Genomic DNA, 21,837 nt, shown 5'->3' on the forward strand with positions numbered 1-21,837 from the left:
ATAATGCGGTGACCAGAACTATACACAATACTCCAAGTGCGGCCACACCAGAGTTTTGTACAGCTTCACCATAACCTCTTGATTCTGGAACTCGATTCCTCTATTAATCAAAGCTAAAACACTGTATGCCTTCTTAACAGCCCTGTCAGCCTGGGTGGCAACTTTCAAGGATCTGTGTACATGGACACCGAGATCTCTCTGCTCATTTACACTAACAAGAATCTTACCATTAGCCCTGTTCTTTGCCTTCTGGTTACTCCTACCAAAGTGCATTGCCTCACACTTGTCTGCATTAAACTCCATTTGCCACCTCTCAGCCCAGCTCTGCAGCTTATCTATGTTGCTCTGTAACCTACAGCATCCTTCGTTACTATCCACAACTCCACCGACCTTAGTGTTGTCTGCACATTTACTAACCCATCCTTCTACGCCCTCATCCAGGTCATTTATAAAAATGACAAACAGCAGTGGACCCAACACCGACCCTTGCGGTACACCACTATTAACTGGTCTCCAGGATGAACATTTCCCATCAACTACCACCCTCTGTCTTCTTTCAGCAAGCCAATTTCCAATCCAAACTGCTATATCTCCCACAATTCCATTCCTCCACATTTTGTACAATAGCCTATTGTGGGGAACCTTATCGAACGCCTTGCTGAAATCCAAATACACCACATCAACCAGTTTACTCTCATCTACCTGTTTGGTCACCTTCTCAAAGAACTCAACAAGGTTTGTGAGGCACGACCTTCCCTTCGCAAAACCGTGCTGACCATCCCTAATCAATTTATTCTTTTCTAGATGATTATAAATCCTATCCCTTATAACCTTTTCCAACACTTTACCAACAACTGAGGTAAGGCTCACTGGTCTATAATTACCAGGGTTGTCTCTACTCCCCTTCTTGAACAGGGGAACCATATTTGCTATCCACCAGTCATCTGGCACTATTCCTGTAGACAATGTTGAGTTAAAGATCAATGCCAAAGGCTCGGCAATCTCCTTCTTGGCTTCCCAGAGGATCCTAGGATAAATCCCATCCGGCCCAGGGGACATATCTATCTTCACCCTCTGTAGGATTTCTAATACCTCTTCCTTGTGAACCTCAATCCCACCTAGTCTAGTAGCCTGTATTTCAGTATTCTCCTTGACAACATTATCATTTTCTAGAGTGAATACTGTTGAAAAATATTCATTTAACGCTTCCCCTATTTCATCTGACTCCACACACAACTTACCACTACTATCCTTGATTGGGCCTAACCTTACTTTCATCATTCTTTTATTCCTTAAATACCTATAGAAAGCCTTAGGGTTTACCCTGATCCTATCCGCCAACAACGTCTCATATCTCCTCCTGGCTCTTCTGAGCTCTCTCTTTAGGTCTTTCCTGGCTACCTCGTAGCCCTCAAGTGCCCTAACTGAGCCTTCACATCTCATCCTAACATAAGCCTTCTTCTTCCTCTTGACCAGAGATTTCACCTCCTTCATAAACCACAGCTCCCGCACTCTACAGCTTCCTCCCTGCCTGACAGGTACACACTTATCTAGGACACACAGGAGCTTTTCCTTGAATAAGCTCCACATTTCTAATGTGCCCATCCCCTGAAGTTTCCTTCCCCATCCTATGCTCCCTAAATCTTGCTTAATCTCATCGTAATTGCCTTTCCCCCACCTATAACTCTTGCCCAGTGGTATACACCTATCCCTTTCCATCACTAAAGTAAACATAACAGAATTGTGATCACTATCACCAAAGTGCTCACCTACTTCCAAATCTAACACCTGGCCAGGCTCATTACCCAGCACCAAATCTAATGTGGCTTCGCCCCTTGTTGGCCTGTCTACATACTGTGTCAGGAAGCCCTCCTGCACACACTGGACAAAAACTGACCCATCTATAGTACTCGAACTATAGTGTTCCCAGTCAATATTTGGAAAGTTGAAGTTCCCCATGACAACTATCCTGCCTCTCTCACTCCTATCGAGAATCATCTTTGCTATCCTTTCATCTACATCTCTGGAACTGTTTGGAGTCCGATAGAAAACTCCCAACAGGGTGACCTCTCCTTTCCTGTTTCTAACCTCAGCCCATACTACCTCAGTTGACGAGTCCCCAAACATCCTTTCTGCAACTGTAATACTGCCCTTGACCAACAATGCCACACCTCCGCCCCTTTTACCATCTTCTCTGTTCTTACTGAAACATCTAAATCCCGGAACCTGCAACAACCATTCCTGTCCCTGCTCTATCCATGTCTCCGAAATGGCCACAACATTGAAGTCCCAGGTACCAACCCATGCTGCAAGTTCACCCACCTTATTCCGGACACTCCTGGCATTGAAGTAGACACACTTCAAACCAACTTCTTGTTTACCGGTGCCATGTTGCTTCCCTGAAACTTTAATACAACACAGGAACAGGCCATTCAGCCCACCAAGTCTGCACTGATTCTAATTTAGACCTACTACCTTTTACCAATGCATGGTATCCATCCCTCTGTTTGCCTCAGGTTCATACCTCCATCAAGATATGCCTGAATGTTGCTAATGTGCCTACTTCCACAACTTCCACTGGTACTGCATTCCAGGCAACCACCACCACCTATGCGAAAAGTTTTCCCTGTACATTTCCCCTAAACTTTCCCCCTCTCACATTGTACCTGAGCCCTCTTATACTTGACCTTTCTACCCCAGGAAGAAGCCTCTGACGATCCACGCTATCAACGCTTCTCCTAATTTTGTAGACCTCTATCAGATCACCCCTTGGTCTTCATCTTTCCAGTGAAAATAATCAGTTTGTCCAACTTCTCCTCATAACTAAAATCCTCCAGACCAGGCAACATCCTGGTAAACCTTCTCTCCACCCTCTCCAAAGTATTCACATCCTTTTGGTAGTGTGGCAACCAGAACTGCAAGCAATATCACAAATGTGGCCTAACTAAAGTTTTACACATAACTTAACTTTTACACTCAATGCCCCAGTCGATGAAGGCGAGCATGCTGTGTGCCTTCTTCACCACCTTATCCACCTGGCTCGCCACTTTCAGGGATCTGTGGACCTGTACATTGATATCCCTCACTTTGTCAATGCTCCTAAGGGTTCTGCCATTTATTGTATAATTTGCACCTGCATTTGATCTTCCAAAAATGCATCACCTCACATTTGTCTGCCATTTCTCTGTCCAAATCTGCAATCTATAAATATCCTGACAATCCTCTTCACTATCTGCAACTCTGCCAATGTTGGTGTCATCTACAAACTTAAGAATCACAGCACCTATATTTTCCTCCAGATGATTAAATATACTTTACAAACAGCAAAGGTCCCAACACTGATCTCTGTGGAACACCACCAGCTACTGATCTCTATTTCAAAAAGCACCCTTCCACCATTATTTTCCACCACCTAGCCAGCTCACCCCAGATCCCATGAGAATTTACCTTCTATACCAGCATGTCTTACTAAAGTCCATGTAGGCAACATCCATTGTGCATCCCTCATCAATCATTCTTGTCACCTCCTCAAAATACTCAATCATTTTGGTGAGACATGACTTTCCCTGTACAAACCCATGCTGCCTGTCACTAACAAATCCATTTGCTTCCAAATGTGAACAAATCCTGTCTTTCAGTAACTGCTCCATCGAGCTTCTCCACCACTGATGTCAGGCTCACCAGTCGGTAATTACTTGGATTATCTTTTCAAAAACAAAGGAACAACATTGGCCATTCTCCAATCCTCTAGAACCTCACCTGAGGCCAAAGAGGATTCAAAGATATCTCTTTAGGGACCAGCTATTTCTCCCTTTGCCTCCCACAGTATCCTGAGCAGTTCCCATCTGGCCATGGGGACTTGTCTACCTTAACGTATTTCCAGACACCCACCACTTCCTGCTTCATTATGTTGATCTGCCTAAGGATATTCACACACAGATCCCTAACCTCAACATCCCTCATGTCCCGGTCTTTGGTGAATACCGATATAAAGTACACATTAAGGATCTCACCCGTTTCCTATGGCTCCCCACAACCTCCCTCCTTTATGCTTGAATGGGCCTACTCTTTCCCTAGCTACACTTTTTGTCTTGATATATGTATAAAACATCTTAACTCTGCTGCCAAGGACATTTAGCCCTTTTAGCTCTCCTAACTCACTGTTTGAGCTCCTTCCTACTTTCTCTATATTCTTCAAGGGCTTTGTCTGTTTTTAGTTGCCTAGATCTTATGCGTGCTTCAATTTTTTTTGACTAAGCCAATAATTTCCTCTGCCATCCAAGGTCCCCATAACATGCCATTCCTGTCCTTCATTTTCAGAGGAAATACCTGCCCTGCACTCTACTCAACTTGTCCTTAAAAGGCTCCCACATGTCAATGTGGATTTAGCTTTAAACAGCTGCTCCCAATCCACATTCTCCAATCCATGCATAATTCTGTTATAGGTGGCCTTCTCCCAATTTAACACCTTCATCCAAGGTTTGTTCTTGTCCTTATCCATTCAGGACAATTGAATTGGCAAATGAATGCTGGTCTTGACAGCAATGCTGATATTCCATGAATTAATGTATTAAAATAATTATAAGTGCATATTAACAATAAAGCATCATAGGCCTGGTTGAAACTGTTCAACAAAACTATCAAGCAGACTCCAATTTAGAAATCAGAATTACCCAGTTAAAAAATAAGGCCAACCACGTAAAACTCATAAAACCCAAAAGAACTGCAGATGCTGTAAATCAGGAATAAAAACAAAATTGCTGTAGAGGCTCTGCAGGGCTGGCAACAGCTGCGAAAGAAAAAACAGTTAACATTTCAGGTCTGGTCACCCTTCCTCAGAACTGATGGTGGCTGGGAAAACGTCAGTTTATATACAGAAAATAGGGAGGTGGGTTGGGTAGGGAGTAAACGATCGGATACAGCCCAAAGAGAGAGGAAGACAGTGGGATGGACAAAGGAGTTGCTAACGATCAGGCTGGGAGGGTGAACAATTGTTAAGGGGCACTGTTAGTGACTAACAACTTGGGTGTGTAATGGCAGGCTATATGGTAACAAGACCTGGTGTGTGGGGTGGGGGTTGGGACATGGGAGAGTTTAGGCCCTAAAATTATTGAACTCAATATTGAGTCTGAAGGGCTGTAGGGTCCTCAAGTGGAAAATGAGGTGTTGTTCCTCCAGCTTGTGTTGGGCTTCGCTGGAATAGTGTAGTAAGCCAGAGACAGAAATGTTGGCCAGGGAGCAGGATGGTGCGTTAAAGTGGCAGGCTACAGATAGTTCAAAGTCTTTTTTGTGAGCAGAACGTAGATGTTCTGCGAAGCGGTCACCATGTTTATGCTTCATTTCCCCAGTGTAGAGGAGACTACATTGTGAGATGTCAGGAGTGGGACGTCAAACTCATTGTGTATGTTGAGGCCACATTTTCAGACCTTTCTCCGAGTTTTGTATTTTATTGATGCCTCATTAATGCAGTTGTATATGACGGTCATATAAAACAATGCACAGCAGCTATTTGGGTGATTGTTGGCAAGCTATCATATCCCACTATATTGAAAATAAATAGTGTAAACAGTGAGCGTGTTGACCAGATCCCATTTGTGAATTTTCTACTATCTTGTTTTGTGTTGCAGTGGTCAGAGCTTGCAATCCTAATCCTGGTACGTCTATTTCCCGAGCAGACATAATTTCACTATTCAAAAGAGTTACATGCTAAATCTAAGTTGCATGTATCGCATATTAAAAGCATTTGTATCTGTCAACACGTCTTGTAGTAGCATAACACTTATGTCTTGCAACACTTTTTCCGATCATTATTATTCTATCATAGGCTCACTTGCATCATTTTGTCTGCCATGCTTTCTGCAGCTCTTCTGTTCCCAGGCGTTACTGTAGCAATCAGTTCCAGAGCAACTTCCAGCTACTATTGCATCCTTCAGGTAAGTCCTATTCAGCTGTGGGTCACAAAAGCAATTTTAAGTGCAAACAGCTGCTTTCATGAGAAGAAAGGGAGAAGAAAAAGCTGGAAGGAAATTTGTTTTGATTTGATGTAAAGTAGTCACATGTACCCAGGTACACTGAAAAGATTAGTTTTGCGAGCAGTGCAGGCAGATCATAACAAACAAGGACATATAGACCATAGGGTGCCTGGGCAGAGCAAGGCATACAGGTTACAACTGCACAACAGGTGTGCAAAGCAAGATCAACGTTAACAAGATTGACATTATTTGAAAGTAGACAGTCCATTCAGCAGTCTAATAACAGCATGGAAGTAACTGTTCTTGGACCTGTACAGGTTGGGTCGGGTTCAGGAGAGCAGAGTGTTAAGGGCTACATCCTGTGGTTCCTGGAGCTGTGCTTCACCAAACATAGTAGGCAATAAACACCCACCTTGTGACTGCTTGTAGGATTAACACTCCACCCGACTGATGGGCAGAAGCCCTGGCCTCAGCTATGCACCCATCAGGGCAATTGGCTACTTGGAAGAGGTATAATAACAAACTGAGTTATGACAAAGTGGTTAACATAGAAACAAACATATTGCTTGTCAATATTGCAATTAATGTTCCACAGAAAAGATCATCCAAACATAACATTTCCTGGCAGATAAGTTATAGATTGATCAGGTTTCAGCTGCAAAATGTCATGAATGTACCATTAGTTATGACCAAATAATGAGTTGACTGTATTGTATTTTTCTGAAATTACCCAATGGGAAATCCACTGTCTTCTGAAATGATGGTGATTTTGAACAGCTTGGGAAGCCTGCATGTGCAACTTTTTAGGATTTAGAGTGGATTAATGGAGTAGTAATTAGACAAGATAATAAAATGTGAGGCTGGATGAACACAGCAGGCCCAGCAGCATCCCAGGAGCACAAAAGCTGACGTTTCGGGCCTCTGACGAAGGGTCTAGGCCCGAAACGTCAGCTTTTGTGCTCCTGGGATGCTGCTGGGCCTGCTGTGTTCATCCAGCTCCACACTTTATTATCTTGGATTCTCCAGCATTTGCAGTTCCCATTATCACTAGTAATTAGACAAATTTGTTTTGTCTTTTTTTTTCCCCAAAAGCAAGGCAATTTTTCACAATGTCATGCAGATGCAAGTGTTCATAGAATCCTAACAGTGTGGAAACAGGCCCTTTGGCCCAACAAGTCCACACTGACCCTTGCAGCATCCCACCCAGACCCATCCCCCTATAACCCACACACCCCTGAACACCACAGGCAAATTAGCATGGCCAATCCACCTAGCCTACACATCTTTTGGATTGTGGGAGGAAACTGGAGAACTCTGTGGAAACCCATGCAGACATGGGGAGAATGTACAGACTTCACACAGATAGTCACCTGAGGTTGGAATCGAACCCGGGTCCCTGGCGCTGTGAAGCTGCATTGCTAACCACTGAGCCACCAAACTGTACCCCCCCACCTCAACGGTTGTAGCTGTACGGGAATAACTTGGCCAACCATATAAAACTCATTATGTGTCTTGAGGCCAAATTATCAGGCCTTACTTTGAGTTACATATTTTACTGAGTCCTCAGTAATGCAGTTGCATACACAGCATTTCTCTTAGAGCCAGGGGCACAGCTAGTTCTGGAACACAAATCCTCGGTACTTTTGCCAGAATATTATCAGGGCCTGTAGCCTTTTTAATATCCAAGGCCTCCAACCATTTCTTGATATCTTGGGAGTGAATCAAATTAAGCGAAGGTCAAATTAGGCCAATTAGATCCAAACTAGCTTCTGTGATATTGTGGCCATCAGGAAGAGGCCAAAACAGATCTACCGCTAAGCACATCTGTTTGAATATGGTTCCTGACCCTTCAGACATCGTCTGGGCTCCCCCATCATGGTGTTTGTAGGTGTTTGTGGAGCCTTCTCCTGCAATTAGTTATTTAATTGTCTCTCACGATTCACAAGTGGATGTGGCAGGCCTGCAGAGTTTGGATCTGATCCATCAGTTGTAGTATTACTTAACCTTTATGTTGTAGCTTCACCAAATTTGCTACCTCATTTTCAGGTCATTTTAGTGCTGCTTCTAGAATACTCTCCTATATCTCCCATTCCAGGGTTGATCCCGTGGCTCTGTGTTACCAATAGAGTGGCAGGTATACCTGACCAAAAAGTTACAGTCTGTGGTCTAATACACTTCCACTTATGCTGATGCTCCACAACACTTCATGGATGGCCAGTTTGAGCTGCTAGATCTTTTCTGAATCAAGCCCATTTAAAACTCTGGTGGCACTGAATAATGTGGACCGTAGCAGTTGAAGATGGTGGCTCACACCACCTTCTCAACGGCAATTGGAGATAGTCAATAAATGCTGGCCTAGCCACCAATGCCTACATCCCACAAAAGAATTAAAAGAAAACAGATGGAGGGTATCCTCATTATAAATATCAGTCTTTATCTCCACAAGGATTCTGCAGTGATCACTTCTACCAAGTCCATAATGGATAGATGGATATGTGACAGGTAACTTGAAGACAATAAGATCAATTAGTTTTTCCTCCCTCTTGTCACAGGTCAAGTCTCGTAGATATATCCAGGAATCCCTAGCTCAATCAGTAGTGCTACCATCAGGCCAAAGATGTGCAGGTTAGGTGAATTGGTCATGTTAAATTGCCCTTGGTGTCTAGGGATGTGCAGGCTAGGATAGCCATGGGAAATGCAAGGTATGGGGTGGGACTAGGTAAGATGCTCTTCAGATGGTTGGTGTGGATTCAGTGGGCCAAAAGTAGGGATTCTATGAGATGCGCCTTTGTCAATCATGCCCGTATCCTGAGAATGGGATTAAAATAAGATTACATTCTAAAGAAGCAAGGCTTCACATAAGTCTGAGGAAGTACTGAGGAAGGGTCACCGGATCCAAAACATTGACTCTGATTTTTTTCCTTCACAGATGCTGCCAGACCGGCTGAGCCTTTCCAGCAACATCTGTTTTTGTTCCACTTAAGTTATATTTGATTTCATATTGTTATTGCTGGCTTCTCTGTGGTTTGAATTAACAGCACTGGAAGCACAGCATTTATGCTGATGCAGCTGTTGGAAAGCTGCATTTGCAATTTCATGTTTCTGCCTGTAGAGCATTCAGTGATCTTGGGGAAAGGCCACACATGCCAGTCATGTGAAAACTGCAGCACCTGATGGAGAGCTGGACCAGACAAAACTGCAGGCAGCCAGGAAGTACATTTACTTAAATGTTTTCTTTTCATATCAGATTACAAAGTACAGCACCATATGCTGTGATCCACCTGCTCATTTCAGAAAGTCAAATGACTACAGAGAAAAAGACGTGAAAAGCTTTTACTGAGATAAGAGGTGAGATCTATAGCTCTTCGTTGCTGGAAAACCCAGGCTTTGAAAAGTTTATGGAGGCCTGTGTACCAGTGTTTGCTTAGCAATTCTTTCTGGACTTGATTTCTGTAATTACAGATCTGGCTGTTTATAAGGGAAGAAAAAAACCTGAAAGCTGCAAATCTCCCTGTCTCAGCAGAAGTTTGTGAGAACTCAATAAAGTTCTAAATATCACTATTCCTGACCACCTTATAAAGCTGAAAAAGTTGAACTGAGATATCTGTACGCAGTTCTGATTGCTCTGCTTTAGGAAGGATATTATTAAACTGGGGAGGGTTCAGAAAAGATTTACAGGGATGTTACAGGGGATTGGAGGGCTTGATTTAAAAGGAGAAGCTGGACAGGCTGGGACTTTTTCAGTGGACCGTAAGAGGTTGTAAGGTGAACTTATAGAGGTCTATAAAATCATGAGGGCCATAGATAAAGTGAATACAAGGGTATTTTCCCTATGGTTGAGGAGTACAAAACTAGAGGGCATTTTGTAAGGTGAGAGGAGAAATATTTAAAAGGAACCTGAGGGTCAACTTTTTTTTACAACTGGGGCAGTTCATAAGTCGAATGAACTGACAGAGGAAATGTAGATGCAGGGAGAGTTACAACATTTAAAAGGCATTTGTACAGGTGCATGAATAGGAAGGTTTTGTAGGGTGTGGGCAAAAAGCAGGGAATTTTTTTTCTTTATTCATTCACAGGAGGGCATCACTAGCTAAGCAACATTTATACCCCATCCCTAATCGCCTAGAGGGCAGTTAAGAGTCAACCACATTGTAGTGGGTCTGGACACACATGTAGGCCAAACCACGTAAAAATGACAATTTCCTTCCCTAAAGGACATTAGCAAACCAGATGGGTTTTTCTGACAATCAACAATGGATTCACGGTCACCATTAGACTCTTAATTCCAGATTTGTTTTATTGAATTCAAATTCCACCACCTACCTTGTCATGACTTGAACCCTGTCCCCTGGATCTCTGTATTAACAGTCCTAGTGATAACATCACAAGGACATTGCCTCCCCTAGTTTATCGACTAGTTTAGTTTGAAAAACTTAGTTGGACTCAAGGATCCCTTTCCATGCTGTATGACTCTATAACTCCATGATTCTGTGCTGCAACTTCATGGGTCTGTTCTGTTGGTGGGACAGAGCTCACCTGCAGCTGGCGATAGAGAAATCTGAGACCTTCGCTGTAAGTATAAATTAATGAACAAAACTATGTTAGGCCGTTACTTGTTTAGCCTTTGGGACAGCTCTCCCAATTCTGGTACTGAAACAATTCCTCAGAGGCAAGTAGCCCATCGCCAAAGTCACCCTTTATTTATACATGAAGAGTCTTTGACCCTAATCCAACTACTTCATAGCCAGCTCTTAGAGTGAACAGGATGTCTGACACTGCTGTTCCTATCAGTCAGCCAGGGCTCCCTGATTGGACCAGATTAACAGGCCCAATCAGAGAAATCAGATCCTATGAGGTCAAGCTGGCCGACTGCATTGCAAACATCACATGTTTAATTCCCAAGACGTTGGTAAGGAGCACTTTCTGGGATGTATATTTTGGGATCAGTCACAATATCTAAATACAGCAAGTAATCAGAATTTTTGTTCTCCATTCTCAGTCAAATAGAATTAAAACTCAATAACTTGGTGAACCCTGAAACCACAGATTAAACCAATAGGAGAGATGAGTAGCCATGCGCCCTATATGAAACACAAACATTATATGAAAAAAAATCTGATTTATTTACATGAAAGTTAAATTTTACTGTCCCACTGACATTTCAAAATGAAGTTTAAGATTATATTTTATGATGTATAATTACATTAAAACTAAGCCATATCTGTCACACTGTACAGACTCTTATATGCTCACATATAACTGCTTTGGCTTTTGTTTTCCTTTATTTATTAATAGGATGAGGGCATCGCTGGCTCAGCAGCATTTATTATCCATCCCTAATTGCCCTGAGGACAGTTCAGAGTTAATCACATTGCTGTGAGTCTGGAGTCACATGCAGGCCGGACCAGGTAAAGATGGCAGTTTCCTTCCCTAAAGGACATTAGTGAACCAGATGGGATTCTCTCCAATAATTGACAATGGATTCATGGTCATCATTAGAATCTTAATTCCAGATATTTTATTGAATTCAAATTCCAGCATCTACCATGGCAGGATTTGAACCCAGGTCGCCAGAATGTTATTGGGGTCTCTGGGTTAGCAGTCGAGAGATAACACCACTAGGCCATTGCCTCCCCTATTTGTCTGTGAAGGAATTCTCTGGTGTCATTGATCAGCATATTGATTTCTCTCAAGTAAACTGTATGGCTGTCAAGTCTTTTGTAATATTTCATCTGCCCAAAACTCTGACTATACATGACAAAGTCAAGCTGATTATTAACTACCACAAGTGAGCAGAATGCCATGGGCCACTTGAAGCCCAAAGTATTTTGCATCTAGGATTTTATTTTGATTCTGCTGGCAAGCTTTGAGCAAGAAAATGGATTGGTTCAAGGAGCACAAGCAGAAGTTAGCCAGATCCCGTGCGAGCTGGATGACAGCCTGAGCTCTACTGGGGCACACAATTCAGGGTGTGTAGCGGGTGGTCAGTAGAGAGGAGGATAGTTCATAGTGACTGACAACAGCCCAGAGCTCCTTCTAAGTTAAAGAGCAAAATTAATGCTTCTTCCTGGGTCATCAAACAACATGGAAATTCAAATATTCAAGCATTGTTTCTGAGCAACCTCCACCAGGCCTTTTAATGGGCAGTAGATTTGCCTGTGTAAATGGCAGACTATGCATTGCAGATACACCACCATATTTGTACTTTATAACAGCAAATAATAAAATTGCTGTAGATCACAATAAGCTCTCCACTTGGAGAAGCAAGATCTCGAGTTGACCACCTTGATGGCAGTCTTAACAAGATGGCAATAGGGCAGGAAGTGACCAGACAGTAGCTTAATGTCACTGGCCTAATAATCCAGGATAGTGTTCTGGGAATGTGGGTTCAAATCCCAATACAGCAGATGACTAGAATAAAAAAAACAGTCTAATGATGACCATATTTGTTGATTATCATTAAAATCCATCTGGATCATTAGTATGCTTTTAGGGAAGAAAATCTGCTGTGCTGACCCTATGTGTGATTCTAGACCTACAGGTTGTGATTGACTGTTAACTACCTTTGGGCAATTAGCAATGCCCATGGACAAATCAAAAAAGACACCATTTTAAGCTGCTACAATCCCCATTAGAGCGGGCAGAAGGAGTTAAAAATCAGTCTTCGTTATAAATTTCATCAAGAAAATTCTTTAGCGAAGTGTCACTATGTAACAAAAAAAATGCATTGTTGGCAGATGATATCATCATGACAAGACTACAGTTCCATTAGCTGGTGTTCTTCCCCAAGACACAATTGTTACTTTTCCTTTATTATTTATATCCAAAAATTAAAGTTATATTTAGGTCACACATTAAATCAAGTGATTATAGTTTTACTGTATTTTCAAACTATAACCTTCCAATAAGCTCATGTCCCTATCACTATTGTAGTGAAGATTAAACTGAAACCACTTTAGATGAATAAGTCACTTTAATCATTAGAATTGGAATATTTAAAGCAGGTTTTGGTTTCTAATTCCATCTGCACATTAGCTAACATTTGGACACCAAAGGTGAATAACTTCAATAAACAAATAAACTGTGCAACAGCATTTATTCTGCCATAATTTTAAATAAAGTATTTATTAGATGTTAGCATTTAGTCACAACATAATATTTGTTAAATGCTCACAACTTTAATCGTTCAACTACTAGCATGACTGTCAATCACATCCAAGCTGTATAATGACATCTCAGTAGGAAACATATACATCCCAAAGCTCAGCATGTTGCTTAAAGGCAAGGTAAGCATTAGCAAAGTGCCAGGGCAGTGGCCCCTTGCAGTTTCTGGCTTGCACATGGGACTGATAAAGCCAAAGTAATAAAACCAAAAGAAGAGAGAAAATAATTCAAAACAGAGAAAAAAATAAATTGAGACAATTGAAGGAGAGTAAATGATGGTGTTCTAAGGAACAACTATTATCTAGTTGATGGCAATGAACAATTAGATTGAATTATTAAAAATCCAGAGATATTGTTTGGCCAGGAAGGAATTGTGTACAGATCAGGATTGGAGTACAAGTGAAATATTGTACCATATTGGATTTCTGCTTTGTTCCTGTTTCAGTTTATGTGGATTGAAATCAAAAAGGCAGCTCACCACGATCTTTTCAAGGAATGGGCAATAAATATTGGCTGGTCAGAATGCCCATGTCCCACAAGTGAATAAAAAATACTCAGCATCTTGCATTAACAACTAAACTTTCAGCATTTCGTATGTTTATGTTATATTGAAATAATCATCATTACAATAGATTTGAGTTGGCAAATCACCAGGTTCTAATGATTTACATCTCAGAGAGTTGAAAGCGGCACCCATAGTGATAATGGATGCACTGGTGATTAATTTTCAAAAGTCTACAGATTCTGGAATAGTATCTGTAGATTGGAAGGTTGCAAATGTAAGAAGGGTAGGAGGGAGAAAATGGAGAAGTAAAGACCTGTTGGTCTGATGTCAGTAGCAAGGAAAATACTAGGATCTGTTACAAATGTACAGTAAAGTTACCATAACTTTACCAGGCCTCAGGGATGTTCTCTGTTTAGCGACAGGCAATAGGTTGTGGTTTAACCTGAACATCACCACGCCTCAGGAGAGTGGAAACGCTGAAAAGTTGAGTCTTATGTGGTACCCTCAGCTGGTACAAGAATTGAACCGATGTTGTCGGTGTCACTCTGCACCGGAAAGCCGCTAACTAGCTAACAAAGTGTGGGGCTGGATGAACACAGCAGGCTAAGCAGCATCTTAGGAGCACAAAAGCTGACATTTCGGGCCTAGACCCTTCATCAGAACGTCAGCTTTTGTGCTCCTGAGATGCTGCTTGGCCTGCTGTATTCATCCAGCTCCACACTTTGTTATCTTGGATTCTCCAGCATCTGCAGTTCCCATTATCACTGAGCAGCTAGCTATCTAACTGAGCTAAACAATCTCATAAAGTACAAACCAAAAGAACTACGGATGCTGTAAATCAGGAACAAAACCAAAGTTGCTGGAAAAGCTCAGCAGGTCTGGCAGCACCTATGAAGGACAAAACAGAGTCAACAGTTCTGGTCCGGTGACCCTTCCTCAGAATTGAATTCTGAGGAGGGGCCACCAGACGCAAAACATTAACTCTGTTTTCTCCTCCAAAAATGCTGCCAGACCTGCTGAGCTTTTTGAGCAACTTTGTTTTTGAATCTCATAAAGTATGTGGTAATTGGCTTCTTAGAAAATAACAGTAGGTTTGGCAAATGTCGACATTGATAATAATATTATCTTTTTGCAGATGTTATCAGCAAAATGGGGAGCCGGTGGATATTATGTATTTCAATTTGCAGAAGACTTTTAATAACATCCCTTTGAGGAGGTCAGTAACCAGAATTATAGCACATGGGATAAGTTGTAAGACAATGGCATTGATTTAGAATTGGTTAATGGAAATAAAGCAGAAAGATGGAATTAATGGCTCATTTTCAGGTTGGCAGGTTTTTAATAGTGGGGTACCACAAGGATCAGTGCATGGACATGACCTGTTCACAACCTGTATCAATGATTTCAATGTGGGGACCAAATCTAATGTTTCCAAGTTTGCAGATGACAACAAATTAGGTGAAAATGTGTCTTGTTAGGATTACATAAAGAGGCTTCAGAATAATTTGGACAGGCTGAGTGAAAGGACAAGACCTTGGAGGATGAAATATAATATGGAAGAATGTGAGATTTTACACATTGGTAGGATGATGAGAGGTGCAGAGTATTTATTAAATGGAAAGAGATTAAATGTCGATATCCAATAGGACCAAGGTGTGTCTGCTCATAAGTCAATGAAGGCCAAAATCCAACTGCAACAAGCAATTAGGAAGACAGATGGCTCCATGACCTTTACCACAAGATGTTTGAGTACACGACTAAAAATGTCTTCCTTAGGAAGCTTGGCAGCATCCAGGACAAAGCAGCCCACTTGATTAGCACTACATCCACAAACATCCACTCTCTCTAACACCTAAGCTCAGTAGCAGCAGTGTGTACTATCTACAAGATACACGGCAGAAATTCACCAAAGATCCTCAGACAGCACCTTTCACACCCAGAATCACTTCCATCTAGAAAGACAAGGGCAGCAGACACATGGGAACACCATCACCTCCAAGTTCCCTCCAAGCCACTCACCATCCTGACTTGGAAATATATTGCCATTCCTTCACTGTTGCTGGGTGAAAATCCTGGAACTCCCTCCCTAACAGCATTGTGGGTCCGTCTACAGAAGGTAGACTGCAGCAGTTCAAGAAGGCAGCTCACCACCACCTTTTGAAGGACAGCTAGGGATGGGGAAGAAATGCTGGCCAACCAGCAATGCCCACATCCCATAAATGAATAGGAAAAGTATCGTGCAATGTCTTTGTGAGACCCCACCCAGCGCATTATGTGAAGTTGCGGTCTACCTGCTCAAGGTAGAATGCACAGTCCATGAAATGGATGCAGCAGAGGTTCGCCAGACACATCCTTGGGATGATGTAACTGTCCTAATGTGGAGAGGTCGAGGAGACTGGGCCTGTATTCTCTGGTGTTTTGACGTCTAAGGGGCAATATCAGAGAAAAGTTTAAAATTGTTAAAGGTACAGACAGGGTCGGGTCAGTGGTCTACAACCAGGGACACAGTCTCCGAATAACAAGCATGCTACTTCGGACTGGTATTAAGAGGAATTCCTTCACTCTCAGAGATATTTCTCTCTGTGATATTTTGGAATTCACCACCCCAGTGGAAGCTCTCTATGCTAAAGGCAGAGATAGCTAGTTTTCTAGATATTAGAGGCATTGAGAAATATGAGAACATTGGTGGAAAATTGCATTGAGATATATGATCAGTCTTGATTTGAAATGGTTTGAGAGGCTGAATGGCCTACTGCTACTTCTATATTCTTAAATTTACTATTTGATTACTGTTAGAAAAATCCATTTAGTAAGATGTTTCAGTTGTCTGTCTGACTGTGGTTAAGCTCTTGTAAGGCAAAACGATATGAGCTGACCTTTAAAATGGAATACATAATCGTCATGACTGTATCTACTGTACTGTCGTCTCGGAAAAGTACATATTTGAACATTGCAATTATATCAAATGGATGATACACAGATACATGCAGCTTTACAACGCACGTGTCTGTGTTCTTTGTTTGATTAACTGCATTTCTCTAATGTTAAGATTAATCAGTCACAACTGAATAAGTGAGAATTTCCGAGCTAACCACTTGACTCTTAAAATTGCACGATCTGTTATCATACATAATATCACTCACCAGAAAAGGTGAATCTAGAATCCAAGATTACAAAGTGTGGAGCTGTATGAACACAGCAGGCCAAGCAGCATCTTAGGAGCACAAAAGCTGACATTTCGGACCGAGACCCTTCATCAGAAAAGGGGGAGGGGAGAGGGTTCTGAAATAATTAGGGAGAGAGGGGGAGGCAGATCGAAGATGGATAGAGGAGAAGATAGGTGGAGAGGAGGCAGACAAGTTAAAGAGGCGGGGATGGAACCAATAAAGATGAGTGACTGTGGGGAGATAGGGAAGGGACAGGTCAGTCCAGGGAGGACAGACAGGTCAAGGGGACAGGATGAGGTTAGTAGGTAGGAAATGGAGGTGTGGCTCGAGGTGGGAGGAGGGGACAGGTGAGAGGAAGAACAGGTTAGGGAGACGGGGATGAGCTGGGCTGTTTTTGGGATGCAGAAGGGGACGGGGAGTTTTGAAGCTTGTTAAATCCACATTGATGCCATTGGGCTGCAGGGTTCCCAAGCAGAATATGAGTTGTTGTTCCTGCAACCTTCGGGTGGCATCATTGTGGCACTGCAGGAGGCCCATGATGGACATGTCATCTGAGGATTGGGAGGGGGGAGTTGAAATGGTTTGCGACTGGGAGGTGCAGTTGTTTATTGTGAACCGAGCGGAGGTGTTCTGCAAAGTGGTCCCCAAGCCTCCGCTTGGTTTCCCCGATGTAGAGGAAGCCACACCGGGTACAATGGATACAGTATACCACATTGGCAGATGTGCAGGTGATCATCTGCTTGTGGAAAGTCTTCTTTGGGGCCTGGGATGGGGGTTTTGCAGGAAGTGCTACACCTGCCCCCTCCCCCCACACCCCCAAGATGCTGCTTGGCCTGCTGTTTTCATCCAACTTCATACTTTGTTATCTTGGATTCTTCAGCATCTGCAGTTCCTATTACCTCTGCTAGAATTTAAGATATCGCCAAGAGAAATGCAAACATAAATTGCGTGGATTTGGGTATAATTTCAGACGTAATAACTTGCGTGTGAGCTCCCTCTAGTGCTCAGAGCTGACAGTACATCATTTTAGTTACAACTGTTCAAAGTTGTGATAGGTTGGCAAATTACAGGTTAAAAGAATGACACATAGCTTTGAGTCATAACTTCAATGAATAAATAGCAATAATTTGATGATACGATGTACAAATTCGGGCAGTTTTAGCTTTTTGTTTATTGGATATTGACAAACCTACGGCAAGACCAGCAGAAAGGGATCTAGACTCGAAAGGTTAGCTTGCTCTCTCTCCATGGATGCTGCGTGACCCATTGTGAACTCCAGCTTATTTTGTTTTCAGAAAGGGATCACAGGCCTACTATTTAAAACTAATAGTAATATATGACAAAGGCTGGGTGGGGTCGAGTGCTGAGAGAGTAGGGTGATCGAGGAAATGTGAAATATCCCATGCCATACGTGGCCTCAGGTCTTGAGTAAGGGTCGGTCATGTGTGAGCACTCTCCAACCAACTATTCAATTATTCCAAAACTTTTAGTAAAATTTAATGGTTAGGCTTTAAGGGAAATGCTTTCAAATTGTTATTTCAACATGAACAGCACAAATCAACTATTTTTCACATTTTCATTTGTTTCTGGAGAGATTATGCTGAGAAGGATATTTTATTTGAACTATGACACTTTTGGAAGGATTCGGATCGTACAAGACATTTCCAAATTTTTTGTTGCATTTTTGGGATTTGAGCTTGAATTTTTCATTAATTGATGGTTTAAAATAGTTGGCCTACATAATGGATTTGGGCAAGTTCAATTCAGTTTCCAAAAGTTGTCAACTGACAGTTAATAACAACACAACAATTTGTATTTATGAAGCACTCTTAATCGAACTAAAACATCCCAGGGTGCTTTACAAGGGAGTAGTGCAATACAAAGAAATAATAGGGCAAATTGTTCTTCTTTCTTTAAAAGTAGGTTTGAAGGAGTATATGTATTGATGAAAGAGCTAGATAGATGGAGAAATATAGGCAGGGTTTTTGAGAAAGTGGGTCCTGGCAGCTAAAGGATGCCCTAGGATGTCAGAATTCAAGATGTGCAGATATCTTGGAGGATTGTGAGGTGAAAGACATTACAAAAGATACGGAGGGGCAACATTATAAAACACCCAATCCAGAGCTCTATAGCTTAATTCCAATACCAATTGTGAAAGTACATTGGCTATGGATATTGCAAGTGGAAATTACCAAACAGAAGAAAGTAAAAAGCAAATCAACTTGTATCTTCTAGTGGAATGGTAAAAGCCAAGAAAGAAATTTCCATCCTTATTCTTTCATTCATTTTCACTTGGGAATAGCACCCTGAATCCAAGAAAGCATGATCTGTTTATGAATAGTGAGAGCTCTCCTGAAAAACGGCATTGCATTTTTAAAGTTTTTAACATTATCAGTTGTGCTGATAGTATATCAGTTTGTCTTATATAGTTAAATATATTAACTTAATATAGTTTGTCTTATCTGTCATTATTTTCATGATATAGATTTACAAAGATTCCTAAATGCTTTTAGCATTTACAGAAACAGAACAGCTATGAAAAATGCAGTTTTACTCACTATTATATCAGAACTTGTTTCAAAGGCTCATGAGATCACGTCAGTTAGAATATGGTTCATATGCTGGAGATGACTAGTGTTGCAAACTCTGCAATTCAGCAACCTCATTTCAAAACTAGTTGCATTGATTATGCATCCTAGTGAAGTGAATTTATAAACTAATGAATTGGTGGCATTACCCCTAGGTCATCATCAGTAAATGAATTGAAGTCATCTCACTTTGGCTGCATCTGATTTATAACACATTGTAACATTTTCTGAAGTGCATGCTTAGAAAACAAACATTCACTCCAGAAGACTTACTAAAGCAAGCGACAAGCTTCAAACTTACGAACATTGTTCCATAAAAACTAACAAACGACAAAATAAACACAACTGTAAATTCACCCTGAACATAAGCTTACGCTCAAAACCTGTTCTTTAAGGTGATTTAATCTATGGCCTTCTGATCCAAAGAAAAGATTACTAACGACTGAGCCAAACTGAACTGGAGATAAATATAATTGTACATAGGGGTACGCTAAGATCCCCAGATGGAGGCAATAACACAATTCCTTTTAAAATCAACATCCTGTCCTTAGGCCTAGATAACAAATTCCATGGTTTTAAAGATGACCAAAACTTAACCATCAGTTAGCTTCACAAAGACAAAGTAACCAGTTATTATCACATTGCTGTTTGTGGAACTTTTCTATACATTGATTGCCTGACATGTCCCTAGTCACAGCACTTGAGGAGTATGAGATAACAAGGTGGAGAGCTGGATGAACACAGCAGGCCAAGCAGCATCTTAGGAGCAGGAAAGCTGATGTTTCGGGCCTCGACCCTTCGTACTGAACTTGTTATGAACTGCCTTAGGGAATCCCAAAAGTCACAAAGGGTGCCGTAGAAGCTTTAGTCAGTTTGAAAGATCTTCTCTGAACTGTTGTTAATGCAAGTAAACCCCCTTAAATAAGAAGAATAAACATGTCCATGGTGACATAGATGTAGTTTCAAAATGCTTCATACTTTCTCACTTTTGTTCCACCTGCACACCGGCAATCCTCATAGCATTTTAATCTGCAAGATTGCTAAGTAATAACAGGGGAGAGAAGCGAGTAACCTAGAACAAAAAGGAACAATTTTGAGTTTAAAAGCACAGTTGTTATTGTATCGGCCAAACATCATTTAAAACATCAACAAAGTGGTATGAATTCGTAACATTTATTCTGTAACGTACAAGGTCTTTCCATACATTGTGAGTTGTTAATGCTATTATCTCTAATTCTCCATTCAATTTCAGCTTCAAGTGGAGGGATAAAGCTGTAGGAACCACCTGTTTACAGCTTCGTTCAACTTCCTTTTAGCAGTATCTGCCCATCCCTGCTTTTAAAATAATAAATGCATTTGCCACTGTGCTGCTGGAAACATGTAAAGTGTTTCAAGTCACTTTAGCTACGGACCCCTTGTGTAATTTTTCAGAAGTTATCATCTGTCAGTGTTATGCAAATGAATACTTTAAGCAACATCCCACCTATATTAAAAGCGAAATACTGCAGATGCTGGAAATCTGAAACAAATACAGAAAATGCTGGAGAAACTCAACAGGTCTGGAGAGAGAAACACAGTTAATGATTTAAACCCAGTATAGCAATTATTTGTGCTCCAAACAGGATGAATAAAACCTAGAAAAAGTTCTGTAGATACGAAACTCTGTTAGAAAGGAGATATTAAAACATACAGCAAAATTAAGTTTCAATCTATTTCTTGACACCATCACCTTACAGTGATTCAAATCCAGAGGAATTAACCCTCTGTATCAAATCATTGAAGTTTGACTTGCCATATTTTCTCGGTTCTTTCCTGTAAACTGTGGAATCATCTTACGTGAATACTCAAAACTGAGAGCTTAGATACTCTGAGCTTTTAATAATCTGTAGATTTTTAGATAAACACTCTTAGTCTGGAAGTTGCATAAACCAAACTTTCCTACTGATCAGTTTTCCCCTGTTATTCCCAAGAACTTCTTCTCTAAGATTTCGAAGCTACAATCAATCCTTCATTATTCTGAACCAAAAACAAATTAGTGTCTCTAATCAATTATAATCAATACAGTAAAAATAATCCTTCCTTTAACAGTTCAGAGGGTCTCTGCTGTCTCAGGCAAAGTGGATTAGTCCAATGTTCTGAAAGATATGTCTGATTATTTTTAAGACCCTTCAAAAATGTAATCAACTCCATATACCACTATTTTAAAATACAAACTCTAAAAGTGATATTAACATACATACATAAATCAGACACCTTTCATCACAACTCAAAGAAAAATGAAAATGATAAGTGGCATCAAAGTTCACACCAGGAGAGTTATTTTTCGAACATTATTTCTGTACTACATTATCAGTAATATCTTTACATGGAAAACAAACTTCACAGCAATCACATTTTACTAAAGTAAATTTGCATCATGGCATCTGGGTTCCTCCATATGT

At 41.1% G+C, this 21,837-nt stretch overlaps 1 long non-coding RNA gene across 1 annotated transcript in view; it reads left to right on the top strand.

Moving 5' to 3' along the window:
* LOC125460444 (uncharacterized) overlaps positions 1-21,013 on the top strand; it is a 270,244-nt gene extending 249,231 nt beyond the window's left edge. The window contains exons 2-5 of the long non-coding RNA XR_007249259.2: positions 5,863-5,933; positions 9,220-9,320; positions 14,777-14,857; positions 20,649-21,013. This is a non-coding gene — a long non-coding RNA (uncharacterized LOC125460444). The remainder of the gene's footprint in view (positions 1-5,862; positions 5,934-9,219; positions 9,321-14,776; positions 14,858-20,648) is intronic.
* The last annotated feature ends 824 nt before the right edge of the window (positions 21,014-21,837 follow it).

The sequence above is a fragment of the Stegostoma tigrinum genome, chromosome 11, assembly GCF_030684315.1.
Source record: "Stegostoma tigrinum isolate sSteTig4 chromosome 11, sSteTig4.hap1, whole genome shotgun sequence".
Lineage (NCBI taxonomy): Eukaryota > Metazoa > Chordata > Chondrichthyes > Orectolobiformes > Stegostomatidae > Stegostoma > Stegostoma tigrinum.